Source organism: Cyprinodon variegatus, unplaced genomic scaffold, assembly GCF_000732505.1.
Source record: "Cyprinodon variegatus isolate N-32 unplaced genomic scaffold, C_variegatus-1.0 Scaffold20, whole genome shotgun sequence".
NCBI lineage: Eukaryota > Metazoa > Chordata > Actinopteri > Cyprinodontiformes > Cyprinodontidae > Cyprinodon > Cyprinodon variegatus.
The window spans coordinates 1,574,917-1,589,031 of record NW_015150473.1 but is presented as its reverse complement, the minus strand read 5'-3'; the positions used below and the strand labels follow the sequence as shown (position 1 = coordinate 1,589,031).

Genomic DNA, 14,115 nt, shown 5'->3' with positions numbered 1-14,115 from the left:
TACACAAGGAGCAAGCTTTACATTTTATTGTTAAAAATAATCACTTTTATTAATAACAAAACAAACACTCTGCTAGATGAGTAATTCACCAATTTATATGTATATACTAAAATGATAAATGCCCTAAAACATTTTTAAAAAGGCCTTTATTCACAGATTTGTTATTGTTGTTTTGAAATAGGGATTTATTAAAAAATTCATAAAATCTAAAATCTATATTTGCATCATCTCATACATTTCTGAAGATAACCTAAATGAATTTGGACAGCTTCCACCCCTGAACCTAAACTTATCCTAAATAAAAAATAGATTCAGATGGAATTTTATTAAAACCCTGCAAATATATCAACACACATACGGGCACACAAACACAGTCTCTGTTATGTTTTCAATTTAGGTTGAAATGTGGACATTTTCCCTTGGTTGCATAACTGCCATCCATATCGCTCCTCCCTTCAATTAAATGCTACTTCTCCCAAACAAAATGTCAGAAACGCTCTACACAGGGTAGTTCAACAGTGATTTGTTCTGAAAGCTATGTGTCCTTTTTTCTAGAAGAGGGGTGTGTGTGTATTTATTTGTGTGTGTGTGTGTGTGTGCACTATATGTGTGGCTTGACCTCAATTGTGACTGAGTTCACAAAGGGATAAAAAAAAAAGGTGCCTAAAAATACATTTAATTCACAATCAGGCTGAACTGAGAATGACAAATCCTTTCAAGACACCCCACAGTGAGATGTGAGATTATGAAACATAAATGCACGCACAGACAGGAGAGACACACTCAACGTTGTTTTAACTGTTCATGTGCATGGATGTATGAGAGGGTTATACTTAATCTGCACTGGAAAATAAAGTTCATCATTCTGATCAACTAAATCTCTTTTCTAATGGCATGTCTGGCCTAAAAACCCAAATTAGAAATTTAAAAATATAAGAAAATATTAACAAGAAAAGAAATTTTAATGAATCTGTTATGTCTATTATACATTTTTAATGCTCTACAGGTTAAAGTCAATCAGAAAAACTCCAGTTATATATTAAAGATTCATATTTGCTTGGTGACATGTAACATCAGACAAAGAAAAAAATAAATGATGCATGTATTTAAAGTTTTTGCATCATACCTATTTGAAAATTCAGTACAGGGTCACTCTGCTTAAGCCCACTGGTTTAGAGACTCCAAGATGGCGGTACACCTGTGATGGAGGTGGATTCTCTTGATTACATATGGAGATCAACTCAAGGCCTCTGCAAACTACGAACAGCAGGCAAACCTTTGGTTGCCGGTTCAGCGCCGGTCAAAGGCTTGTCATTTTAACACCACCGACTACCCCCTCAGTATGAGAGGATAAACCCTCTCTCTCTATATATCTCTTTCTTTTTCTATCCATCTTGTGCACAGACACAAACACCCAGACACATGCACCCGCACTTCCTGTTTCTTCCCCTCCAATACCTTCTCTCTCTGTGTCTCTCACATCAGAAGCGCTGAAATGCACCCCAGGGCCAAATCGCACAGAACAACCCCTCTGAGCCAGAGAAAAAAGCTGGAATCCGTTTGCCCTGATATTTCACCAGCACCAGCCAGGAGCGAGGGGAGAGGGAAAGACAGAGGGAAAGGAAAGGAGAAGAGAGGAGAGAAAGGGAAGCGTGAGAGAGAGAGAGACTGGGGGGGGAGAGATTGGGGCAGAGAAAAAGGAATAGATGGGAAAAACGGCAGACTAGGGTTGCATTTGGTGGGGGTGTGAGTGCCATGCTGTAGGCTGTGGGACAGTCGGGACAGTGCAAGGTGTTGCTACTGCTAGGTGTGGTTAGGTTTACAGAGAGGGAAGAGCATGCATAGTGATAATGGAGGTGGTAAAGAAAGGGGGGAGAGATGGAAGGATTGGTCATGCGCAAGGTAAGAGTGAGGCTTTGTTTGATTGTATATGGTGGTGGTGATGGGAGGAGGGATGGGGGGTAAAGTGGGGATTGGAAGGAGGGGGCTGAAGCTGTCATCTGTGGGGTTATTATTATTGCAGGCAATCTTCCTGTGTGTGTTTGCGTGTGTGTGTTTGTGTATGTGCCTAGTGGTGGAGGGATGAGGAAATATGAGATTCAACTGTGGGGCTATTTTTTTTAAATCTTTTTCTGTGCATGTCATGTGGCAAAAATGACAAAGGTCTGAGGTCATACATGCAGATATGTCCATCATTTGGGGATTCTCATTTGAATATTTAACGAGAAAATAGCTGATTCCACGTCTGATTGGTGAGCTTAGGCCTCATATTGATCTGATTGGAGGGCTGCACTCAAAGTACAGTAATGACCAGAAAAGTAGGCCCAGCTGATTAACATCTCCTCCCTCTATATGCCAGCAATAAGTAAGAGGAACAGGATATCTTAGGAAAAAAAATAGATAAGAAAAACACATAAAAGAGATCTACAGCACTTCATGGAAGAAAGGATGATTTTTTTTTGGTCTTTTTGTCCAGTTTAATGGGAGTACAGTTAATGGGCTTTTCTTTCATTCTTTTTTTTTTTTTTTACATCGGGCATAGGCATCAATCAGAAGGTGTCAGCCGGCCGTTGAATCTGGGCTGTGGTCCTCTTCACAGATGACTGATTAGCAAGCCAAAATCACCAGATCCATCTTCCTACGGTCACTTTTATTACAGTCATTTTTAAAGTGACAGCAACCTGCCTTGTCTCACAACACTGGCCACCACATATATATTCTCATCTTCTCTACCCTTCGTTTCGTCCCGTACTGCATCCGTCTTCCTCTCCTGAACTGTCGGCAAGCATTTGGTCGGCTACCATCCTGTTGTTTTTCTTTTAACTACTTTTATTACACTTTTTTGGGTATGTCTCAAAAAAAAAAAAAAAAAAAAAAACTATCTCTGCTTATTCCCTTTCTCTTGAACTTGTTCCTTGCTGGGGCAAGTCGAGGGAAAGCAGGGTCAGGGAGGTGTGGAGAATACGAGGAAAAAGTGAGACCCCCACCTCTTTCATTGTCTGATGGGTGTGTTCAGAATCCCTATTCCGTTTGCTCTCCAGGGAAGGCGAGAAATTCGTTTTGCACAGGGTCTGTCTCAGGATGGAATAGGAAACCTTCGCTCTCATGCACAAAATGAATGTAAATGAAACAGTTTCGGCAAGGAGTACAATGGTCACAGCTGCATTTTACATGGCTGCATTCTGAGACACAGGCAGGGTGACATTAAAAGTTAGAGGCCGGGGAGTGTTAAAATGTGCTCTCGGAGGCCGTGGTGTAATATTATGTTGCAGGGAACAGCTTTTCAGGAGATAGTCTGGGAGAAAGATTTTGTTACGGAGCTTGTCAGTCAGATATCTCTCCTTTGCTTGCTTCAGTTTGCTTTCAAGCTGCATTCCAGATAAATCACGACGTCAAATAATCATTGGGGAATGATTCAAAATGGCAGCTGATTTAAGGTTTACCCAGTGGTTTGCATGCATATATTTGTGTGTGAGACAGCAAGTAACCATGTATGGGGGCCAAACCTAAAAGAGCACTCTTCTGTCTTGGCAGCAGTTATGCTAATCTCAGTTGACATGAATATGAAAAAAAGAATTGCTGGAGTAACATGTGTCTAAGATTATATTTACAACTTTCTGAGCAAAGAGGGACCTAGCAACACACATATGCAGACCCACTCACACGTGCATGAACACACAGTTAAGGAAAAGTGGGTCAGGTAAAACAAGGAAACGCATTTCTGAGACAGCCTGCCATTTGCAATCTCCTCAAAAAACAACTGATTGAACAGCTTGTCGAAATATTAAGGCTCAAACATGAAAGCTTTGGAGTCATCTTAAACACAAAGAAGGATTATTCTATTAAACAAATGTGTCCTTTGTTTTTGTTTTTTTTTGTTCCCGTACCAGCTTAAATACTAAAAGCTTTTAACATTAAGATCTAGATAAGCTATTGGCCTCTTTTCTTTCTTTGGATTAAAAAAAAAAATGAAGAAGGGAACATGGAACATTTTTTGTGGGGGTTGTGATATGTGTAACAACAGAACCTGGGTCACATTTTACAATAAGGCACCTGAACATCAGAGTGACTCAGAAGGCTGTAAAATATGTGTCCTGCTAAACTCAATTTGGACTGAACCTTCAGATGCAAGTGTGTGTTGAAGGGACAGATAAAAAGACATATGCACACAGGAAATCATTCTAATGGCACTAGCAGCTGTGGCTTACTAAGTGAACACATATGACTGCAGATATATGAGGCCAGTCCTTCCTAAAGCTTTGGAATGAGAGTTTTTCTAATATATTAGAAGTAGAGTTTGCTCTTAAACTTTGTCATCCAACCATAAATCATTTCTCTGTTGAAAGGTATCAAAACGGAAACAAAACTTTGGCAGTAACATCTTCTTCTTTCTTTAGCCTGCTCTCACAACATACATTTTGATCTATCAAGAAGGGCAGCTGAAAACTAAGAGGTCTGAGTGAAATTGTCCCAGATATCCTACGATAAAAGAACGCTGCTGTATTTTACTTTAAAAAAAAAAAAAATTGACGACAAGCTGTAACTGGCATAAAATCCCCCCATAGATTAAATGTCCTAGGAATTGTACCTTTATCCGGAAAACACACACATCTGTGAGCCAGAAAAAAACACACAAGTATGCACACACAACTTGTCAAATTCAGTCACCAAAATACCTCTGAGCAGAGGGAAGCCACAGAGATCTAGATTTTAAAATAACAGAAAGCTTGGACATGGGCGAAAGCAAAATTGCATGCAAATACATAAACAGGCATGCACTATATGCTGTCAAGTCTGAACACTATATAAATGCATACATGTCTGCATAGAAAAACACTTAGTTACTCACAGGTGCTGAGACTGGAGACACACTGGGGGGCAAATCATAGCAGGAGACTTGCAGCGTGTTTGCCTGATTACCAGTCAAGAAAATAGCAAATAGAGCATGCTCACACTGCCACCTCCATCCTCCTACACAGATATGCACATACACCTGTTTCATTGTTGGTTAGTCTCTTTACTGCTTATTAGAATCTTTAAAATTTTTATTATTCCTCCTATTTTGTGCCCATTCTCTTTATTTTATTTATTTTTTTCAATGCTTTCGTCTTGATCACAGTGCGTTTCTTTTCTTCAATAACAATTAAGATTAGACTGGAATTTAAATACAGAAAATTTGAATATTTTTATCAAGTTAATTGGGTGAAAATACCACCATAAAATTTAAAAAAGTGTAAAGCTTACGTAGCTAAACAATGTGGGTGAATGATCGGTAATACATAAAGAAGTGTGTTAATGTTTTAGATGCTTCTCTGACATGAACTTTCATTCACACCTCCATACTGACCAGCTTTTCTGCAGGTGTAGAGGCTTTTGATGGACTGCTAAAACTACTTGGCATATGGTTCGTCTCATGATGGACAAAGACAGCCAAAGGCAAAAGCAGGCTAGTTTGCAACAGTACAATGGAAAAAATCCTAATTTAGATAAGTCATTTTTTCTTAAAATACGTGCATTTGTTCTTGAATTGAGGACGTAAAAGAGACATTTTGCCAATGGAACAAGACAATTTACACTTGAAATAAGAAAACAAAATTGCATTGTCTTATTTATAGTGCATTTTATCTAATTATCTTATTTTAAGAGTTAGAAGACCAATTCCATTGGCAAACTATCTCATTTATCTACTCAAATTAAGGATAAATACACTTAATTTGAGAAATGTATTACTTATTTTTAGATCGTTTTTCCAGTGACAAGAGATTTCGTCCAGGTTTTAAAAAAAATAAGTCAGAAAATGAAAACCTCGAAATAAAGCTATGATAAAAAATGTAAAGTAAAATGGAGAAAAGAGATATTTTATTTCCTCTAACTGCTGAGTTGTGGAAACGTTTTCAAGTTATTATTGCTGTGTGGCTTTAAGCGGTTATTTTCTCCAAGATCTCAGATTTTAAGAGCATGAAAACAAAATGCAACACAATGTCTAATAAAACAGCTAAACATTAGCATGCAAAAGATTATTACTACCTTTTTCAATGATCAATAGAAAAATCTTTTAATGAGGTTACAGCAATCAAACCCATCCCATGATTGCTGACCAGCTTTTTACAAGATTCCACTGGTACCAAACACCCAATCAACTAAAAGTCATCATATGCGAATTACAGCTGCTTTAACATATTTTTTTTTCTTCCAAATACTGAACATATCAGAAAACACCTTTTTAAATGATAGAAAATATTATGAAAAGGAAACATAATAGCATTACTGCAAACCTTCAAATGAATAATTCTTGAGATAACTGGCAGGCGGGGGTGATTCCAGGAGAGCTTAAGCTATTTTTTTTCTTTTCTTTTTTTTGTGAAGATAACTATTATTGTCACTAGAAAATATTTGTTACACAGCAAACACATTAAAGAATTCTTTTCATTCATGTGAGACCAAAAAGAAACTTTCTGGCCTAAATGCAATGTATAATAAAAAACACAGCAAGTCAAACTGAACTCCATACCGGAATGAAAACATGAACGCTGGCATCATCATGATGTCGGGGGGGCTTTTACCTGGCAAACACAAAGAAACTAGATAAAGATAAAAGGAACTACATACAGGGCTTTTCTTAAGGAACTCGGTCGGCAAAATATTGCAAGGCAGACAATCCGTGCATGGATAGCATGTGTGTTTTAAAGACACAACTGTATATCAAGAGTCACATTCTTATTTACACTCAAATGACTCTTAACTATACTTGTAAAAGATTACACTGACAAACCATTGACCAGACTTAGATTATATATAACACATTACACATGCTGAACATTTTAAAACCTATAAAAAATATATTGAGCCCTAACTAGAGTTTAATTTTGAGCACTAACGTGTTGAGGAGCTACACATTCTGTATATTACATTAAATCTATTAAATGTCTATTTTACAGTCTGCTCTACTGGGGCAATTTTATGTATACAATATGCACAGCCACCTGGTTCTCATGCAAAACTCACAGCTGTTCTCACGCAGAGAGAGTCAAGGCAGAGTATGAGGAGGTCAGACAGAGGTAAACCTAAATAAAGTCTCTAACAGGCCTGCTTTACAAGCCCTAGTTAAAGGTACTGATTCAGCTGTAATAAAGCTACTTTTTTAGTGAAAATTACAGGTTACAGTATATATGTTCATATCATCTCTCGGCATCTGTTTCCCCTCGCTAAGTTATGTCCAAAATTTATAATGGAGTTGTGACCTTTCAGAAGAATGAGGGGGGCACCAAGAAAATCCATGAACGTCTTAATTCGATCACTTTCAAACAACAGAGGCCAGTTTTGGGAGAAGAGGTGGGGGCAGCACATATAACAGCTAAATCTTTCCCTGCTTTTTATTTTCACTTCATACTTGTCAGTGAAAGGTTCTTTTGTTGTCTACTGGCTGATTGGCTTTAATGAGAAACACTCCATTGTGCCAAATGTTAGTTTAACAAACCGAACTTTGTGCCCCTTTTCCTTGTTTTCATAATAGATTCAAAGAGGCGACACAGCGGTATATGCAAGACATAAACAAAGCAGACATGCACACAAGCACACCACAGTCGTTCAAACATACTCCAACGAGATGCGTTAATCCCTTATTCTTTACACCCCATACTGCGTTACTGGCTGTAAAGAGAAATCAAAAAGCGTGACTATGACAGAAAAGCATGCAAAGCAATATTTAGAGGAGGAAGCAATGGAAATGGAGGGCTGGTAGAACAGGACAAAGAGCTAACTATGCAACAGAATTTAACTTGATACTCACACAGCTTTAAACACGCTTGAGTTAAAAGGCGGCATGCTTCGGAGTGTGAAAGTGTGTGTGTGTGTGTATTTATGTGTGTGGTATCGACGAATTCAGCTCTTGATCTGTGAAGAGGAGGTGATGCTGTCTTAAGAGTTGGCCGTGTACAAATTGTGTAGATTTAGCCACTGGAAACAATCACGTAGCATGTGTGTGGATGGAACTACTGAAAGCAATTCCTCAGAATAACCGGTGAGTTGGACTACCTGCTGGCATGAGCTAAGCTGTAGATCAATAAAAGTGTGTGTAAGGGTGTATATGTGAGAGTGCTGTTTATATGTTTATATGTGAGTGTGTTTGTGTAGGCAGGTAGTTGTGTGTGTGTGTGTGTGTGTGTGTGTGTGTGTGTGTGTGTTGAGGCATCATAGAGTTACTGGAACACTTGCTATATTTGGCTCCCTCAATGCAACATCAGGTTTTATGAAAGCAATCCATCTGAATCGGCGCAATAAATTCCCATCAGCCGACAATTTCTTAAGTGAAACTAACAAGTGTTTCTAAATTCTTTACAAAATTACATCTGAGCTAGAACAGATTAGATGTTAGAAACAACATTTAGGTCAATAATACAGTTTAGACATCACGTTGGATCAATATGGGCACAAACACACGGCAGCTGTGGAAGCTTGTGAGCACGCACACACACAGATTCAGTTGCCATGGTGTCCGTATGCTTTATGCACATTTGTGTCACATGGATGATGGGTGTGTGTGATGTGCTGAAGGGCATCGTGACCTAAGCATCCAGCAGCTTTTCCTTGAGGGCGACACTTCCATTACACACTAACAACATGGACAGGCTTCCAAGCCCACCGCAGCTTTAGACACCCTCTGACAGCCTCTGTGCCACTTATCTGCATACTACAACTGTTGCTGCATCACCAGGAGTCATTTCCTAAAGGATTTTGACACATGTTTGTGTCTATATAGCATAATATCAGCAGGTGTCACAGGTGAAATGTTCATGAAACATGTAGAATCTCTTGGAAGCCTTCAACCTATTGGCCCTTGTTTTTCTGCGGGTTGCTGCAAAGCATAGCCACTGACAAATAAAATGCACAGTCATGTGTTAGAAAAGAATATATTATTCAGGATAAGGTTGTAATAAAATAACACAGATGAGTGTCTGGAGCTTGAGAAGCCTTTTTACATAAGTTCAGGCTTCAGTATATCTTGTGAGTAAAATCTGATACAGTATCTTCTTAATATTATTACAGGTAAAGCCAGAATGGAACAATTATCAAAGGGAGACATTCTAGACTAAAATTTCATCTACATAAGTGAGTAGCAGTTAGTTTAGAATCTGTGTGATTCCAAAATAGAGTTCATGCGCTGTGCAAAAGTTTGCATATCCCCTGAAAGTTTTCTAAATTTGGAAACACACTTTTTAACCACAGACCTCAATTATTTTCCTATGTACATTATATCTCTATGTGACTGACCAACAGGAAGTAAAATATACTAGTATACTTGTAAATTGAGAAGCATAAATAAAGTTTTTTTTTAAATTTTTCATACATATAAGTCTCAGTTCCCCATCAGCTTTCCAAATGTAAAGACTGTATTTAAGTGTCCCTTTTACTTGGCAAGTCAGTGCAATCTCAGATTGGTTAGAAGTATTCAGAGTGCCCAGTTTTGCCACAAATTCTCTGATTTATTGCTGCAGTTTATAGCTTTTGTCCTGCTGAAATATTAACCCCTAGCCTCCTTTTGTTTTCTTTCTGACGAATCCTTTTTATTGGCTAAACTTACATGAAGACCAAATTTGCGGATTACATACAAAAATAGGTCTTCCGCCAACAGATTCTGCTATGTAAACTGGGATCTCTGCAGTTTCACAGGGGACACTTAGCTGCTTCTATGATTATCTGAGACAAACCTTCACAAAGGTGAACCCTTGAGTTTTTTAAGCAGTGGATTTTGACCTCATTTTGGGGGCATTGGAGTAAAAGGGTCGCATTCAAAGGTGTTCTTGTTTAAACATTGAATACATCCTTTCAATCCATTTAACAAATCTATAGTATTTTGCCATTTTACAAAACATCCTAATGATAACAAGGACTTCCCTTAGTATAGCATATCAAAATGTGAGGACAGAAATGATAAGATCCAACTTGCATTTTTAACCCAATAAATGAACATGTATCCTACTTTTGTTTAAAACATACAAACAGACAAACAAAACTTACTAACCAGAAGAAAGACAATGCATATTTTATCCACCTGTTGATTCTAAATAATTTTACCAATAGTTTGGCTTTGAAACATAGGTGTCACAGCATAGACCACATATGGATTAAAAAATAAATACATAAAAAAAGCAAAAACAAAAAAAACTAGATAAATTTGGGCATTTATACAAGTTCCTGATGGAGATCCAGACAAAGTGCAAGAAAACAGAACAAAATGTACATAAATAAATAACATTACTTGCAGTCATTCTGCTTTGGTCTTTCCACAGTAAAATCTCTTTGGTAATTATATGCGGCAGCACATGAAAATCAAAGTAATCAAAATAGTATAAGAGCCTTCATAATGTTATGATGAGCACACTGAGAAACTGTGTGCAGGAAAATAGGAACTCAAAACAACAGCATCTGTTCTGTGTTCAGAGGTTCTGACTAGCCGTTTCATAAGCCTGGCCTTTCAAATATGTCAACAGTTAATTGGTTTGTTTTTAGTCACTACAAAATACCTCAATATTGTAACGAAACCGATTTCACAAAAATACCACAGATAAAAATAACTTGACCATTCCTGCCTCATAAGTTGTTAGCATCCGTAAGCGTGTTTTCATGCACAACAACAGAGAAAAATGTTAATATATCTGGCCTGACACTAAACATAATCACAGCCTGAAAACAAGGGGAAAGAGTTTTGACGCTTTTTTGATGTCAGCAGCAGCTTGGATTCAGTAATGAGGATGTTGATTTTGTTCTTATTGTAGAATTGCTGGTCTGTTTGTTGCTATATCTCAACTGTGTCCACCCCCTGCTGAGCTACATGGAAACCAACTGCCTACATGTGAATTAAAATTAGTCACCATCCAATTAGTCACACTACTCACACTTGGAGCAGTAGAAATGTTCCCCCCGATAAGAGATCAAACTCAGACCTCTGATAATAGGACCTTACTTCCTTATTAGATGTCTTAAAATGATGGCGTAGTTCTAAAAACAACAACAGATTCTATAGAAAGCCAAAGCCATATGAAATAATTAAGTTTAAATGTACACTTGATATGTAATTACCTCGGGAGAAGTTAACAGCTTGGATGTGTATTTGTTTCACTTTTCCTCCACAATTTCCTAACTTCTCCACTTGTAAAAGTTGTACATGATGTGTTGCCAGTTTCGCATGATCAACCTCCTCCACCCTCCATTTCAATACGAACTCAAAAGAAGCATCTCTGGTCTCTCTTACATACTGCAAATTTCAAGATGCACTTAAAAAACCAGCAGAAACAACTTGTACGTCTTCAAACCCTCTTAGCAAAAATGCTAAAATCTGAGCACTCCCATTATACATAATTTAGGGGAATCTATATTCATAGAAGTGCGTGGCGTGTTGTGCTCAATGGAGTAAAACGCCCCTGTGTGGCTAATGGAAAGGCCTGAGTTGCGTGATTGAGTGAAATGTGCTGGAAAGATTGGGAGGAATTTTAGTGCAGATAAATAAAGAGGAGATTCTGCCTTTTACTGGGCGTCAGCATTAATGCAGCATCTCCCCAGGTGATCAACACATTCAAATGGAGAGTTGGTGAGATGGAGAGAGGGAGTGATGGGAGAGACAAAGAGAGGAAGAATGGAGAAAGAAGATTGGAAAGTACAGAGGGAATGAGAGTGAGAGGACACTTTAAGAAATAGCCTGCTTCAATCAACTCCACATGCACAACAGCTATAGTATAGCATCTCATATATCATTCTGATGTTACCATTGGAGGGTTCAAAGGAAGGAAAAAAGGCAGGGAGAATGGGTCTTTACAAATTCAAAGTCAAAATAACCAAGGGACATTATGAAGCCTCAGTAGATGACTGGAAAAGGCCTGGACAGCCATGCGTGTTTCTTCTTTCCCTCTCTTTTTAGCATCCATAATTTTACATCAATGTGAGCAAGCAGCTCTTTCTTTTCACCTCCCACTTTCAACATCCATTATGTTTGGAAAAATGCAAAGTGAATATTTCAATTGGACTGCAAAGGCCAGTTAGCACTGCTTTGATCCCCACTCTGCTCTTTGAGGGGCTCCATTGTTCCTGATTTGCTGCCTTGATTTGCCTGCCTGTGGATAATGGCAGAGAGTCATAGCCTGACCTCCTTCCACCAGTCTATATATCATTATCATGGGGTTATATTCATATTCCTGGCTTTTTATTTACATCCACTGGATGTAGAGGAAAATTTAAATGTATTATTGATTTTTTCTATTTCAAACAAGGAAATATATATGCATATAAGCTAAAAATACTCTTACATCTCAAAAATGATTATTGGTTAAACATTTCTTAAATAGGCTGCAGGATTTGTTTTAGAATCTACATCCACCATCATTTCGTAAATATGGCTTAAATCGCTGGGTTTCATGCCTAAAATAGAGCTTGAACAGAGCCCAAAGATTTTAAATATGAGTTGGAAGATTTCAAAGGTAGACCTCCTTTCCTCATCATTCCATCTATTGTTTGCAAATCACTTCCAACAGTGAAAATGCAACAGAACATGGCGTAGCCACCAACACACTTTGCCTGTGGCACAAAGCTGGAAGGTTTTGCCTTGAATCCAAACCTTTTCCAGTCACTCTGACCAGATAGCTATACCTTTATACCAAATGACCACAAACCATTTTTTTTTTCAGATGGCATTTTATTGATCTATTTCAGTGGCTACAAACCTTAGAATAAAGATATCATTTTAGGAGGCTGTAACTGGACTTCACCCTCTTAGTTCATTGTGATGTGAAACAAAAGTTGACAATACCTTGACTAACATGACCACCAAAAACAAAAATATGGATACATAGATGTGCCAAAGGTCCATAAAAGTCCATAACAGACATGACAAAAGAGCTGAAAGAATGTGAGGCACAGAGAGCAGTTCAATTTGAGAAGGAGCGGACAAGTATGTTTGTTTACAAAACAGGCATTTTCTTCTTCTACTTCTTAATCTGACTGAATGCTTCATACATATTTACACATCATGACTGGATCATTTTATTTGGTGTCCATACAGACAGAGATTTTGAATTTCTGATCAAACAAGATTTATATCAGTTTGGGGAAATTTTGCATAGGTTAATGTAGCTAATGTAGCTCCAGCATCTTCCAGCTTCTGACAGTTTTGGGCCTTAGTGGTCCCTGGCTTGTTTTTCCATATCCCAACCAATCCCCTACTATTTAAAAGTTATGGTTTTGGTTTTCTTCTATACATTCTCAACATTTTGAGACATGTAGATCACAGAAAACCCTCAATTAATTTGTGAATCCAGTTTTTAAAAATCAACTATATGTTGTGTAATCATTCCATTATATGACAAGAAGAGTTTAAAAACTAACAAATTTAAAAACACCAAAAACACTGGATCAATGAAATTTATGCATAGTCCAATGTCAAATGTCCAACTAAAACTGCATAACTATCTTGTAAACAGTTTGAAATGTATATCTCAACCACTAACTCATATTCAGTCTCTAGGTGTTAATTGAAAGGGAACCCAGCTCAGGAACATGAAAGCCATTTGCTGTTAAGATCCATTTACTGTATTGTTCATACACACAGTCCTTGCTCTCATCAGTCAAAGACAGGCACAACAAATTGGTGCAGAGGTGGTTTAGAGCATACATTAGTTTCTTCTTCATCTTTTTAAGTGTCCAACATAACCTTTGGAAGAGAAACAGAAAAATATGCATGTTTTCTGAATGCCTTTCAGAATCTAATAGAAGGCATCTTTTTATCTCAGCATGGTGTGTTTGTTTGAGTCAAGCATGTCATCAAAAAGAAGCTCTTATTTTGTCAATGAAAGAGCATAATTTTATTTCCTATGATCAAAGCCACTGGGTCTTTTATCTATACAGAATGTAATGGCTTCCTAAATAGAGGTAGAGAACACTGTTATTTTACTAATAGTGAAGGCTTGATCTTAGACTTTGGTTGTTATTTTATATTCATTACCACAAAAATGTAAAATACATTGTAATCTAATATATAATAATAAGGAACACCTAAAAAACAGTTTGAACTCCTGCAGCCTCTGAAAGGTTATTCTCCATGGATGCCCTGTATTCAGTTCCACTAAT

General features: G+C 37.7%; 1 long non-coding RNA gene across 1 annotated transcript in view; it reads left to right on the top strand.

Annotated features, from left to right (window-relative positions):
• The first annotated feature begins 1,711 nt into the window (after positions 1–1,711).
• The window catches only part of LOC107094103, a 35,086-nt gene continuing 22,682 nt past the window's right edge, over positions 1,712–14,115 (top strand). Inside the window, exon 1 of the long non-coding RNA XR_001481651.1 lies at positions 1,712–1,902. This is a non-coding gene — a long non-coding RNA (uncharacterized LOC107094103). The remainder of the gene's footprint in view (positions 1,903–14,115) is intronic.